Below are 12,671 nucleotides of genomic sequence, written 5' to 3'. Positions count from 1 at the left end.
GGCTCCCCATTCCTGCTCCAGCGGCCGCCGTCCCCCGAAGCCCCCGCCCCAGGGCCCACCCCCCTCATCGCCACCTCCTCCCAAAGCTCTGGACCAGAACGCGGCCCCCCACCCCCACCTCCTTCCTTATCTCTTTTTTAACCTTTTGCATTTTTTTAGTCTCACTTCCTGTCGGGTTTTGCATTTCCCTCCCCCGCCCCTCCCAGCCTATGACACACTTTCTCTTCTTTTTTCTCTCTTTTGCCTTCTCTGGCCCCCCGGACTCCCACCCCGGCCGCGTGCAGCCCCTCCCTGCAGTGCAGCCCCTGGGCGGGGGGCGCCTCTCGGACCCGACCGGGCCGCGGGGACGAGGAGAAAGCCGGCAGCCGGCGTGGAGGAGGCGCCCAGCGCGGCCGGCGGCCCCCGCGGCCCGCGGAGCATGAGCGCCCCAGGTAGGCGCAGCTGGGGGTGCGAGGGGGAAGCGAGGGGGGCGCGGCGGGGGCGGGGTCTGGGGAGGAGGGGGCGTGAAGGGAGGGGGCGCCGCGGTGGGCGCCCGCGGGGAGGCCAGGGGGCGCGGCGGGGGCGGGGTCGGAGTGGGGACGGCGCTCCAGGGTATGATCCAGGTGGGGGGGCGCTCTCCTCGCACCCGGATCTCCATGCGTCTCTCTCCTGGTCTCTGGGTGGCTCTGCCCCCTCCATGCTCCCCAGAGGGAAGGGCAGGGATTGGGAAGGGGGCTCCAGAGGCGGCTGCCTGGCCAGGCGACCCTCTGTGCACCTGCCCCCAGGGCGGAAGAGAGCCTTTTCTGACACCTGAAAGGACAGGAAGTTTCCAGACCACAGCCTGGCCTGACTCAGAGCTCCTGAGGAGGCGGGGCCAGGCGCCGGGCGGGAGGGCAGCCCCCAGGGTGGGCGAGGGCAGCCCTCCCTGGAGAGCCTCCTGGAGGGGCGGCTTGTGGAGGGGCCGTTTCCCACCCCGGAAGCCAGGATTAGGTCCTGTGGCCTCAGGCCAGCCCACCCCCCACCACTCAGGCTGGCGGGGCCACCAGGAAGCTCTCAGGGCCAGAGGGGGCCGCAGGGGACGGCTGTGGCAGGCCACAGAAGGAGGCTTCAGGGAGCACCCCATCCCTGGACGCCCAGAAGCCGAGGCGAGGGGTGTCGGAGGCTGGAGCCTGCGGGCAGAGCCACCCGGGCTTAGCAGCGGGCCACCGCGCCAGCAGCCAGGACAAAACTGCGCTCCAGTGCCGGGTCTGCTCCCAGAGCCTCTGATCTGTTCCTGATCTGTCCCTGATCTGTCCCAAGAGAAGGAGGTCTCCTGTGATGTGTGGCTCCTGAAGGTGTAAGGTTACCAACCTCCCCGAAAGGAAAAAAAGGGTTCATCCAGGGTCTCCCCCGTATGCAGGGCGTGCCAGGAATTCCTGCAAGGCCTGGATTTGGCTAGAAATCTCCCCTTTGGGGCTCTCCGCGAGCCCCCACTTGAAAGGAGCATCCTGCCGCAGCCGTCTGGCCGCCGGGGCAGCCCGTGCGCGGCCCCTCGCACCCCAGGGAAGCGGTTTGGGGACGCGGATTGTGACAAGAACGCATCAGAGAAGAAGGCTGGGAGCCCCGCACAGTCCCGCGTGATCCCTTACGGGGTGTTGCTAAACTCAGCTTCTGAACCTGGCTCTCCCTGGATGGACGATTCTGGTTGGAATCCGTCGGTGGTACCCGGTGCGTGGCCTTGTGCCTGGCACCCGGGGGTGGGGGCGGGAGGGGGGTCCCAGCGCTCCTTGCCCGAAATAGTTCAGGGTGTACCGTCCACATGTGCCGTGACCACGGCGCCACCAGAGGAGGGGGACGGCGCCTGGGCCAGAGCCGGTGAGCCGGCGGGCTCGGGCCGGGGCGGCGCCACCCGGGTAAGGTCGGAGCCCCGCTGTCCACGTCCCCGTGCAGCTTCTCCACCTCCCAAGACAGGGCTGGCTTCACGGGACCCACGGCAGCGCGAGTGTGGTTTGGTGGCCGCGGGGGCAGGGGCTGCAGAGAGCTAGAGGCTCCTGGGGCTCTTCCCGGGGGGAAAGGCCAGCTCGGGGCCAAATCATGTTCAGCTGCTGACGAGGAAAAGAGGCAGCCAACGGCGCGACGTGGAGCCCCCTGGAAGCCGCCCTGAGAGGTGCCTGGCTGCCCCCGCCCCCGTGCGCGCCGGGAAGGCGGCGGGGGGCCTCTTGGGCACGGCGGGCAGGCGCAGGGGCCCGCGCGGGCCGGGCCTTGTGCTCCCCGACGCGGAGCGTGACACGGGCCGAACGGGACTGCGGCCCTAAAAGGGTGAGGACGGCCAAAGGCAGCCCGCGTCCCCTCTTGGGGGAGCAAGGAGGGCAGCATGCTGTGGTCCGAGTTCAAGTCTCGACCGTTCACCTTGGCTAGCTGCGGGACCTCAGGCGGGGCCATCAGCAGCCGCCGCCCAGAGCCATTTATAAGCGTGAAATCGGGGCGTTTGTACCGATCAGCGTCAGCGCTGGGAGCTGCGCCGAGCGTAACATGAGAAAAAGCGCGGGGTGACATCATCTGGGGGGGCGGTGAACGGTTCCGGTTCAGCTCGGTCTCCTCGTCCGTCGTTCCAGCCTCACGTGGCCTCCACGAGCCTTAACCGAGGCCACCTCCGGGCGGGTCGCTCTGCTTGCCTGCCTGGCGGTGGCCCTCTCGCTCCCGTGGCCATTCCGTCCCGTCCCATCTGTCTAGGGAATAGCTGCGCGGATTTAAATAGGGGGCGTCAAGGAAACGAGAAGACAACTTGCGAGTTAGCCCCTTAAGAACTCTTTTCTGCTGAAGGAAACTGAAGCAAGCTTCCAGAGGCTTCCCTCTGCATCGTGCATGCCACGTGGCAAGCGCGCGCCCAGCTCATGTGACGTGCAAGAAACACGCCCGGGGCCTGGCCCCGGGGCTCTCCCGAGGCCCTGCTGCTCTTAGGTCCGAGGTTTAACCGGGCAGCTCTTCTCGAGAAGGGAACCTTTTTGGAGATGATAACGTCGTAGGTGTCCTTGGCCCTGTGCCAAGGGTCATGATCCTTCTCGGAGGCCTGCCTGCTCCAATTTGTGCCTCCGCGCCCCCTCTCCAGCCCGAGGTCCAGCCCCGAGGACACCTGTCCTACAGCCAGCCAGGGACGTGGCGGGCAAGACGCACTCCCAGAGAGGGCTCTGCCCCCTCCCTCCGCCCCCGCGGTCCCTGCTCTCCTCCCCGACCCGGCGCGGCCCGGGAATGTGCAATCCTCACACACACAGAGGGTGGCAGCGGGATGGGGTGTGTCCCCACGCTCTCTCCCCCATCCCCACCCACCCTGGTGGTGTCCAAGCCGCCGCACGACCTGATCTGCTCTTCACGGTCGCTGCCATCCCTGGGCTGTCTGGTCCAGCAAGAGGCAAGTTGCAATCGTGGAAAGATCTCTGGACTTGGGGTCCCACCCCCGAGGGCTGTGTGACCTTAGGAAAGTCACCGGACAGCACTGGGCCTCAACTGCCCGCGCGTACAGCGGGTGCAGAAATCCTGCCCCTGAATGAATGAAAAGCAAAGTGTTTTTCCCAGAGTACCGTGCGCAGGAGGGGTGAGGGGTCTTGTGCTTTCAAGTGGGGCTTCCGACGGGGTTGTTGAAATTGGGGACAGCGGGTAGAACGGAGGGGCGAGTTCAGTGGAAACCAGAATATACGTGATGAAGAGCTGTTGCCCTGGTTTGCAAAGAGCTCTGCTAAGTCGATTAGACGCAGGATTCGGCCAACGTGTTCTACAAAGGGCCCGACGGTGACAATTTTGGGCTTTGCGGTCCACGGGCTCTGTGCCCTAGCCTCCGTACCCTTGTGACCCACAAGCGTGGGGGACTCGGGCCGGACCCCAGGATTGGGCCCCTGGCTGTAGTTTGCCAACCCCCCTACTCAGGAACTCAGCCTGGTAGATAAATGGTAAAGGACATGAACAAGCAGGATACGGGCAGACTCGTCAGCCTACCTCGTTTATAACTGAATAAATGTGCGGTACTACAGCAGAGGCCTGCCGCTTTCACCCTTCAGACTGGCAAAGGTCAAGAAGGCTGGCGAGTCCTCACTGGCAGGGGTGCAGGGAAACAGACACGTGCACGCGGCGGATTTGACAGTGGGCGCCGGCATGATAAACGAGAAAACCCGCTTCTGAGGACCTATCTCACGGGGCACTTGGACATGGTGCCACGATTTTCCCACGAGGATGTGCGCCGAAGCGTTAGTTCCTCCAGGGGAGAGCTGGACACAAGCAAGGGCAGGACGGCCACGGGATCCTGCCAGGCCACTCGTGAGAAGCAGCGGGGCCTGCGGGGACATGGGGAAAGCTTCCGGAAGAAAACACTGGCTCATGTAAGGAACATTACCAGCAGGGAACTCTGGGGAGGGGCTGGAGAGCGGCGGGGAAGCATTTTTACACTTATTTTATGTCCTTCTCTTCCGCTTGGTTTTTTTTACCCTAGCTTCTATCAGTTTTATGATTAAGAGAACATTGGGAAGCAGGTTTAAGAGGAGGCGGGGTCGTCTCGACCCTCCGAAGCTGACGAAGCCCCCGCTTTCCCAGCACCCGGCACTCTTCCTCTCTGGCAGTGACTTTCCGTGCGTCGCTGTAACTGAGCTAAGCTAGAAATGACAGGGCTCTGTTGCTATCGAAAGGCATAAGTGATGACCCATGTGTAAGAAAAGGGACTTTTTATTAAGGTACAGCACACACACAGTAGGCAGACAAATCTTAAGAGTGCAGCGTGAAGAATTTTTACACCTGTGTCACCACCATCCAGATCAGGAAATAGGTCCCTTCCAGCCCACCCAGGACTCCCCTTGCCCCCTTCCCATCACCAGCCTTCCCCCACTCTTCCAACACCCATCACCATCATTTGCCTGTCGTTGAACTTCACATAAATGCAATTACACAGTACGTCCTCTTCTAAAAGTCGCACTGTAGTAACTCATAGATCACAAATGTCCCACGTTAACCACGTTCAAGTGTGTGATTCAGTGGCACCTGTTGTGCTGCCATCACCACCACCCGTCGCCCAAACTCTTCCATCCCCCCCAAGCAGAACCTCTGCACCCCAGAAGCAGTCGTTCCCCACTTCCCCTCCCCTCGCCCCTGGTAACCTCCAACCTATTTTCTCTCTCCACGGATTTGCTAATTCTTGATGTTTCTTGTAAGTGGAATCGTACAATATCTGTCCCAGCGTGTCTGGCGGCTGCCGCTCAGCATAACACCTTCCCGCTTCCTCCAGCTGCAGCGTGGCCCAGACGTCGTTCCCGTTGACGGCTGGGTGATGTTCTGTCGTGTGGAGAGAGCCCGTTTTCCTGACCCGCTCCTCCGTGGCTGGACGTCTGTGCAGCTTCCGCCTTTCGGCTCCGCAGTGAACGCTCTTGTACAATCCCTGCTTCCCGCCCTCCTGGCAGCACCCGTGTCCTCTCCCTGCAGCTCCTTTCCCGCGTCACCCTGTCTGTGAGCTTCGCCCACTGGGCGTGGCGGTGGTTTGGGTTGTCATTTCACCCCTGCAGGGCATTGTCTTGCAGGACTGCCACCATGTGTTTACCCATTCTACTCCTGCCAGCATCTGTGCTCACGCGTGTTGGGGCTATTTTACGAGAAAGCCGCGGGGCCATCCTTGTACAGATCCTGGTGGCGGTGACCCAGATATTTTTTTAACCTGAGGACAGAGACCCGTGCCAGCATTATCTGAAGTTTAGTAAGTTGTTATTTTAGCAGCTAAACATTGACATGCGGGGAAACTGTGTTTCGTGGACATCATTTGCGATTCATGGAAGACTTTTAAGAAGAAATGGCCTTTTTTAGAAAGGGGATCTGAACGTAGTTGGTTCAGTTGACTCGTAGATACCTGGCGCTTCTTTCCAGCCTTCTGCCCTAGTTCTTAGCTGCTTTTCCAAGCCCCCCGTGTTAACCTCGGCGCCTCTGGGCGCCCAGGCGCACGGTCCTATGGGCAGGTGAATCGGCTGGGGCGTGGGCACTGCCCCGTCCCCGCCTGAGTTCTCCGTCTCTGGAACGCCTTTCCCCAAGGATTCCAGGACAGGCCTCGTAGAGCCTGGAGACCAGGTGCGCCCAGTCTGGACACAGTGTGTTCTCCAGGGGCAGGGGCTGGGGGAAGTGGTCCTGAGATGCTGGCCACAGCAGGAGCAGGGGCTGCTCGCAGAGAACAGATCCACCGTTTCCCCCCTTCACCTCGTACAGAAAATTTCTATCATTTCTAGCCTTTTACGTTTGGGGCATGCGAAGCCCTCCCCACTGCCAGCTGAGGCCACCCCTTCCCCTTGCACTGCCTGTACTTTTCCCACGGGCCACCCCTCCAGCCCCCACCCTCCCACCCCGTCGCCCCGCGCCATCCCCGCCCCGGTTGACCCACCTGCCTGCCGCCCAGGTCTGCCCCTCTGCACAGACACCAGAGCCCACCGGAGACCCTTGGCCAACAACTGTCTCCCTCTTCTCCTGCATCGTCAATTTCCCCTAGACTGCAAATATTCTGCAATTTCAACCATCTTTTAAAAAATACAAACCTGTCTTGATTTCATATTTCTCTCTAGCTCTCATCACATTTCTCTGTGCCCTTCGCAGCAAATCTCTTTGAAAATAACGGTTGTCAACACTCGTTATCCCCAGGCCCTCTCCTCCCCTCCAGCCAGCCTTTGGCCCCCTAGCAGTCACCTTTTTTTCTTTTTTTTAAATTGTGGTAAAATGTATGTGACTTACAATTTACCATTTTAAGCATTTTGAGCATATGCTTCAGTAGCATACAGAGTATTCACCGTGTTGCGTAACATCATCGCTATTTCCAGAACTGTCCACCCCCCCAAACAGAAAGTCAGTTCCCACTGAGCAATAGCTCCCCATTCCCTGCTCCCGCAGCCCCCGGGAACCTCTCATCTACTTTCCATCTCTCCGAATTGTGTTATGCTAGGTATTTCATATAAGTGGAATCAGGCAGTGTCTGTCCCTTTGTGCCTGGCTTCTTTCACTCGGATGATGACTTCAAGGTTCAGCCACGTTGTGGCATGGATGACCATGGGTGACCACACAGCTGTGTGGTTAGACCACATTTTCTTTATCCATTCCTCTGTCGATGGGCACTTGGGTGGCTTCCACCTTTTGGCTCTTGTGGGTAATGCTGCTGTGAACGTAAGTGCATGAGGGACTGGGATATTCCTAGGAGGGGGATTGCTGGGTCACCTGGTAATTCTGTATTTAACTTTCTGAGGAACCTCAGTGGCTGCACCATTTTGTATTTCCACCAGCAGTGCCCATCCAGCGCTCAATTTAAACAGCTTATCGAAGTCACCAGCAGCTCCACCAGTGGTCACTTCTTAGTCCTTCTGGAACTTGGCCTTTCTAGCAGCCTTTGACACAGCCGATCCTCCTCTCTGCCTTCAAACGCCACGGTCATTTGGCCTCAGGCCCCCACACTCTGGTCTTTCTCCTGCCTAACTGGCCACCCCTTCCCAGGCTCTCCTTTCTGATTCCTTCTTACCCTTGACCCCCCGGGTCCAAGTGTCCAGGGCTCTGTCCCTGGGCTCCTCTCTGCTCTCCTCCCTGGTGGCCACCGGCATTCCCATGGCTTTAAAACCATCTCTGTGCTAACGACTCCCAGCTGATGTCTCCTGCCCAGCCTCGCTCCTGAGCCCCAGACTCTCCACCCAACTGCCCGCTCGACGTGTCTACTGGACAGCTAATTCTGATTCTTCGATCCTCAAATCCTCTCTTCCACCCTGCCGGTTGCTCAGGCTAAAACACCTTGGAGTTATCTTGGACTCCTCTCTTAGTGATAGTAATTGGTCCACTTGTTGTTCCACACATGCACACAAACCAGGTGTTCTGGCTAGGTCACAGAGCATGTCATTCTCAGGCCTTGTGAATGCCCCTTAGGTGGGGACTTATTTGCCCAGCAAATGGGGTACACCACCACTGGGCTCAGAGGAAGAGGATTTGGGTTCTGGGCTGTGGACCCGTTGGGTAGTCTTGGCCAAAGTGAGATTAGACAAGTCTCTGGGAAGTGAATAAGTTTCATGTGGAAGGCTGATCACAATCAACTGGTAATGCCTTGCTAGGAACCCGTGTTGAAAAGGATCCAGGTGGAAGCGAGTTCTGCGGTCGATTACTGATGTCTGCCATGGGTGTGAAACTGAAAATCTTAGCTTGTTAGTCATTCCTGCCCTTGATCATCTTGAGAACCCTTTGCAGCTTCAGATTTCCATGGCTGCTGTGTAACCTTGAGCAAATCACTTCACTGTCCCAAGATTTTGTTTCTTCCCAAGAAGACGGAGCTAAATAATCCCCACCTTCCTACTACACAAAATGCTCTTGAGGCACCTGTGGGATAGTGGCTGAAAAATCGCCTTGACAATGGCAAACACTGTATCGACGTGGGGCTTTGCTGTTATTAACTGACCTTTCTCATTTGTTCGTGGCAACCATGCCCTCCCTGAACCATGTTACTGGACTGGGCAAGAGTCTTTGCTTTCACCTGTAAGGGACTCCTTTTATTTTTCCCTCCTTTGGCAAAACAGTGCCATTTGGATTTCTCCGGGGATGATGAGAAATGGATAATACGGATGGTGCATGAGGGCTGGGGTCTTGCTGTGCTTGGAGATCTCAGCATCTGTAACAACCACTGGGTGGTGGGAGCCGGAAGCAGCACTCGGGGTCCTCGGCCGGCCCCACAGTGTGTGGCTTGCAGAATGGAGCCCGGCGCGCCCCGTGCCATCCTGGTCCCCAGCGCTTGATGCTGCTGCACATCGGTGGTGGTGGGGGGTGGAATCCTTCCCAGAGGACGTTTTAATCTCCCTTAAGGGGCCAACCTCACTGTCCAAATCTCTGTGGTCGAATTAATTCCCCAGCTGGGCAGGTGGGGGGCAGCAGCTTTCCCAGCAGTGCCCCCGAGTGCAGCTCTGGTTAGTTTCTGGAGCGCCTACGTGCCCTGCAGCCTGGAGGCATCAGGGGAGGTTACCAGATGCATTTATTTTAGTTACCTGATGAAAAATCCCTGTCCCTGAATCTACCAGTTCTCCTTCCTTCACCTTGAATGCTGGTAATGCCCCATGTTTTCTGCCAAAATCCCCGACAGAGCCTCCGTTTGCAGGCTCCTGGATGTATTAACTTTTCCCGGAGACCCAGGGGAGCCATCTGTTCTGATATTATTTGGTTTAAGCAAAGCTTTGGGGCATTTCTTCTTGCCAGTGGTGTGTCCTGAGTTGAATGCATTGCCGGGCCTCTTATTTATTAGCGCGTGCGTTTTATTGTAATGCATTTCATTTCCTTCTGTCCTGTACTTTGGGGCTCCACTCTGCAGCCTTCGTCATGAGCAGTGTTTAGCGCTGTGTGAAATGAGAAGCACCCACAACTCTTCTAAGACCCAGAGGTGTGCGTGTGTGTTTTCTGGTTTGATTTTTTTTTTTTTTCATTTCCTTTTTTTTTTCTTCTTTTTTTAAAGCGGCAGAAAAATAAAGGACTTGAATTTCCTGTAGGACTGGAAACAGTGAATCAGATTTTTGTTTTGTTTAAAACCTGAAAATCTCAGGCAGGAGCCGAGAACCCCCGCAAAGCGCTGATCGCCGTGTTTAGGTGCTTGGGTAGCGCCTCTTTCCGACCGGCCCGTTCCGTGGGAGAGGGGCAGCCACCCACGGAGACCATTTTGAGAGGTTCCAGAAAGGTGCATGATTCAAAACGCTGCCCGTGCCTGGTGGGCAGCTGGCACTCCGCTGGATTTGCTGTTCCCCCGGGCACTTTGTGATCCGTGGGCCGGTGTTAGTCACAGAATACCAAGTGTGCAGCGAGTGGGGGCCCTACCCCTGCCGGTCGGGGCGCTGAGCTCCCGAGCCGTGAAACGGGGCCCCTGGCAATGAGACGAGAGCCCACTATCGGACCGCAGAAAGCGGTGACGGGGCAGTTGCGACGTGGCTGCACGCCGCTGGCCAGCAGGTGGCCTGGTGCCCGTCCACGTCTAAAAGCCTTCGTGAGCTGGCAGAGCGCCTCCTTCCGTCTTTAGCCTGGTCCCTGGACGTGCGCGTCCTCGGCCAGGGCTGCCCTCGTGTTCCCCCGCCTAACACAGGCCCGTGTCTGCCCCTCCCCGGGGCCCTCGGCCGGGTGCTGCAGCGGGGTCCCCGCCCCAGCTGGCCTGCGCGGTCTGCGCACGGGCACCGGCACCGCCGCGGCGAAGGAGGCCCGGAACGAAGACGGGGCTGACGGCGGGGACACGGGGGCCCTGGGAAGTCCGCAAAGGCCTCTCAGAGCAGAGCGGCTGAAACGAGGCTGGAAAACCTAAGAGGATCTTGCCGGGCGGAGCCGGCGTGGAAGCGGGGAACCCGGCGTGAGAAGTCCAGCGGTGCGGGAGCCTGTGCTCCGCGTCCCTGGACCACAGATGGGAAGATGTGGGGCAGCGGAGCCAACGAGCGCTCTGGGGCATGGCGCCAGGGGGTGGGCGCCGTCCGTGAGCAGGAGGGCCACGGGCCGGGGTGAACGCCCAGGGTGGGAGGGTCCTGACCCCGGGGAGACTCTGGGCCAGAGGCAGGGCCCTCATCGAGTGACGCAGGCCGGGCACCACCTGGTTGTCATTTCTAACAGACTTTGCCTCAGAGTACAATATACATACGAGAGCAGCGCGCAAATGCTAAGTGGGCAGCTCGGTGAAGTGCCGCGTGGCGAACGCGCCCACGACACCAACACCCAAAAAGCAGAACAAGACGCCTCAAAGATAAATTTTTAGTGTAAGTCCTAAATATCACACAGATGTTCTTATGCTTAAAAAGCAATTGTCATTTCCGTGCAATATAAATTTGATTGGGTGCCCTGTCTTTTATCTGGCTACGCGAACTTCACCCATGTTGTATGCAGCAGTTCATTAATTTTTCACTGCCTGTGATATTCCGTTTTGTGACTCTTCCACATTCTATCTGTTTTACTATTGACGGACATTTGTTTCCAGCTTTCGGCTCTTATGATTAATGCTATCAACATTTTTTTAGATATGCCTTTTGGAGACATGTGTTTGTAATTCCACCCAAGAGTGGATATTCTACATCTTGGGGTCTGTTTATGTTCAGCTCTTATGGATGTGCTTTTTGTTGAGTAGTTTTCAAGGATGTTCCGATCTCCACTCACACCGTCAGTGGGTGGCAGTTCCCCATCCTCACCCACACGCAGTGCTCGCTGCCTCTTCAGTGTAGCCCTTCTGCTGGGTGTGTGTTCATACTCTTTTATGGGTTTTATGAATAAGTAAGTCAAAACACCTTTTCATGTGTTTGTTGCCCATTTTGCGTGTCCTCCTTGAGAAGACCCCTGAAGCGTTTGTTCAAGCATTTTGCCCATTTTTCTAATGAGTTGTCTTTTTTTCACTGAATTACAGAAGTTCTTCATATGTTATGGGTACAAGTCCTTTGTCAGATATATGCATTACAGATCTCTTTCCCCACTCTTTGGCTTGCCTTTTCACTCTCTTAATAGAGTCTTCTGATGAACAGAACTTTTTCATTTTAATGTAGTCCAATTCATGTGTGCTTGTTTCCTTAGGGTTAGCTCTTTCTGAGTCCCGTTTAAGAAAACTTTTGCCTATCCCAAGGTGTATGTTTCTTCTAGAAGCTTTATTGTTTCATGTTTCACATTTAGACCTATAATCTATATAGACTTGATTTTTCTCTTTTACAGTCAACTTTGATGAAGTATAATTCCCATTCAATAAAATGCATCCAATTTAAGTGACTTACGATGCAGTTGTATACCCATGTAGTCACAAGTAAGTGAAGCCGTAGAACCCCTAAAAATGCTTCCTTCTGCCCCTTTGCTACTCCAAGTGCGGTCCATGGACCAGTGGCATCGCGTCCTGGGTTGCTGGTTAGAAACGCAGAAGCCCAGGCCCCACCCTGCATGCGCTGAGTCAGAATCTGCACTTGAACAAGAAGCCCAGACCCTTTGTATGCACATGCAAGGTTCTTAGAGACCACCTGAGTTCCTTTGGAGAAAGGGGACAAGTCAAAAATATTGTTTCCATTGTTATAATTAGCACAGCCTGAAACAGGTCCAAGGTAAATGATAGACTGTGTTTCTCATTCCACATTCATCAGACTTTGGGTTGTGGGCTGCCTGGGAAGGGCGTGACCTTGGAGGAGGTGGCTCTTTCCAGCCGAGGCAACCCCCAAAGGGGATGTGCTGCACGTTATAGCACATAGCAGAGCCTCATTCCTTCTTATGGCTGAATAATAGTCCATCGAAGGGTAGACCACATTTTGTTTATCCACTTACCCGTTTATGAACATTTGGGTTGCTTGCACTTTTTGCTACTGTGAAAAATGCTGCTTATAAGCACTGCGTCCCCAAAGCTCCACAGGTGATTCAGATTCAGATAAGAAAGCCCACGGCCTCTAGAAGTCCACGGTCAAGAGCTTGGAGTACGTTTAGGAGAACCAGAAAAGATCCCGAGGGACAAAAAGTACGTCTCTATGCACTGAGTGTAGGTTCCATGCTGTAACACCAGGACATTATTTTGGATGCGCATGGTTGGTCTCTCGGGGAAAGTACCGGAACACTGTCGCAAGCACTCCATGTTTTGGATAATCTGATGGGTTGTTAGAAGCCTCAAGGTTTGAGGTGATTTGTGCATTGCTCAGAGGGGTAGTATGTTTGCCCATCCCTGGCTCTCCCCTGACATTTCTCTTTTTTTTCTAACATTTATT

The 12,671-nt window shown here is 56.4% G+C and overlaps 1 protein-coding gene across 1 annotated transcript in view; it reads left to right on the top strand.

Moving 5' to 3' along the window:
• Positions 1–253: 253 nt before the first annotated feature.
• Positions 254–12,671, top strand: part of CARD11 (caspase recruitment domain family member 11) — a 114,857-nt gene continuing 102,439 nt past the window's right edge. The window contains exon 1 of the mRNA XM_058285707.2: positions 254–431. The gene's annotated coding sequence lies outside the window, so the exon portion shown is untranslated. The remainder of the gene's footprint in view (positions 432–12,671) is intronic.

This window comes from Dasypus novemcinctus, chromosome 23 (assembly GCF_030445035.2).
Source record: "Dasypus novemcinctus isolate mDasNov1 chromosome 23, mDasNov1.1.hap2, whole genome shotgun sequence".
Classification (NCBI taxonomy): Eukaryota; Metazoa; Chordata; class Mammalia; order Cingulata; family Dasypodidae; genus Dasypus; species Dasypus novemcinctus.
The sequence above is the reverse complement of the archived record's forward strand: the minus strand, read 5'-3'. Positions and strand labels throughout refer to the sequence as shown.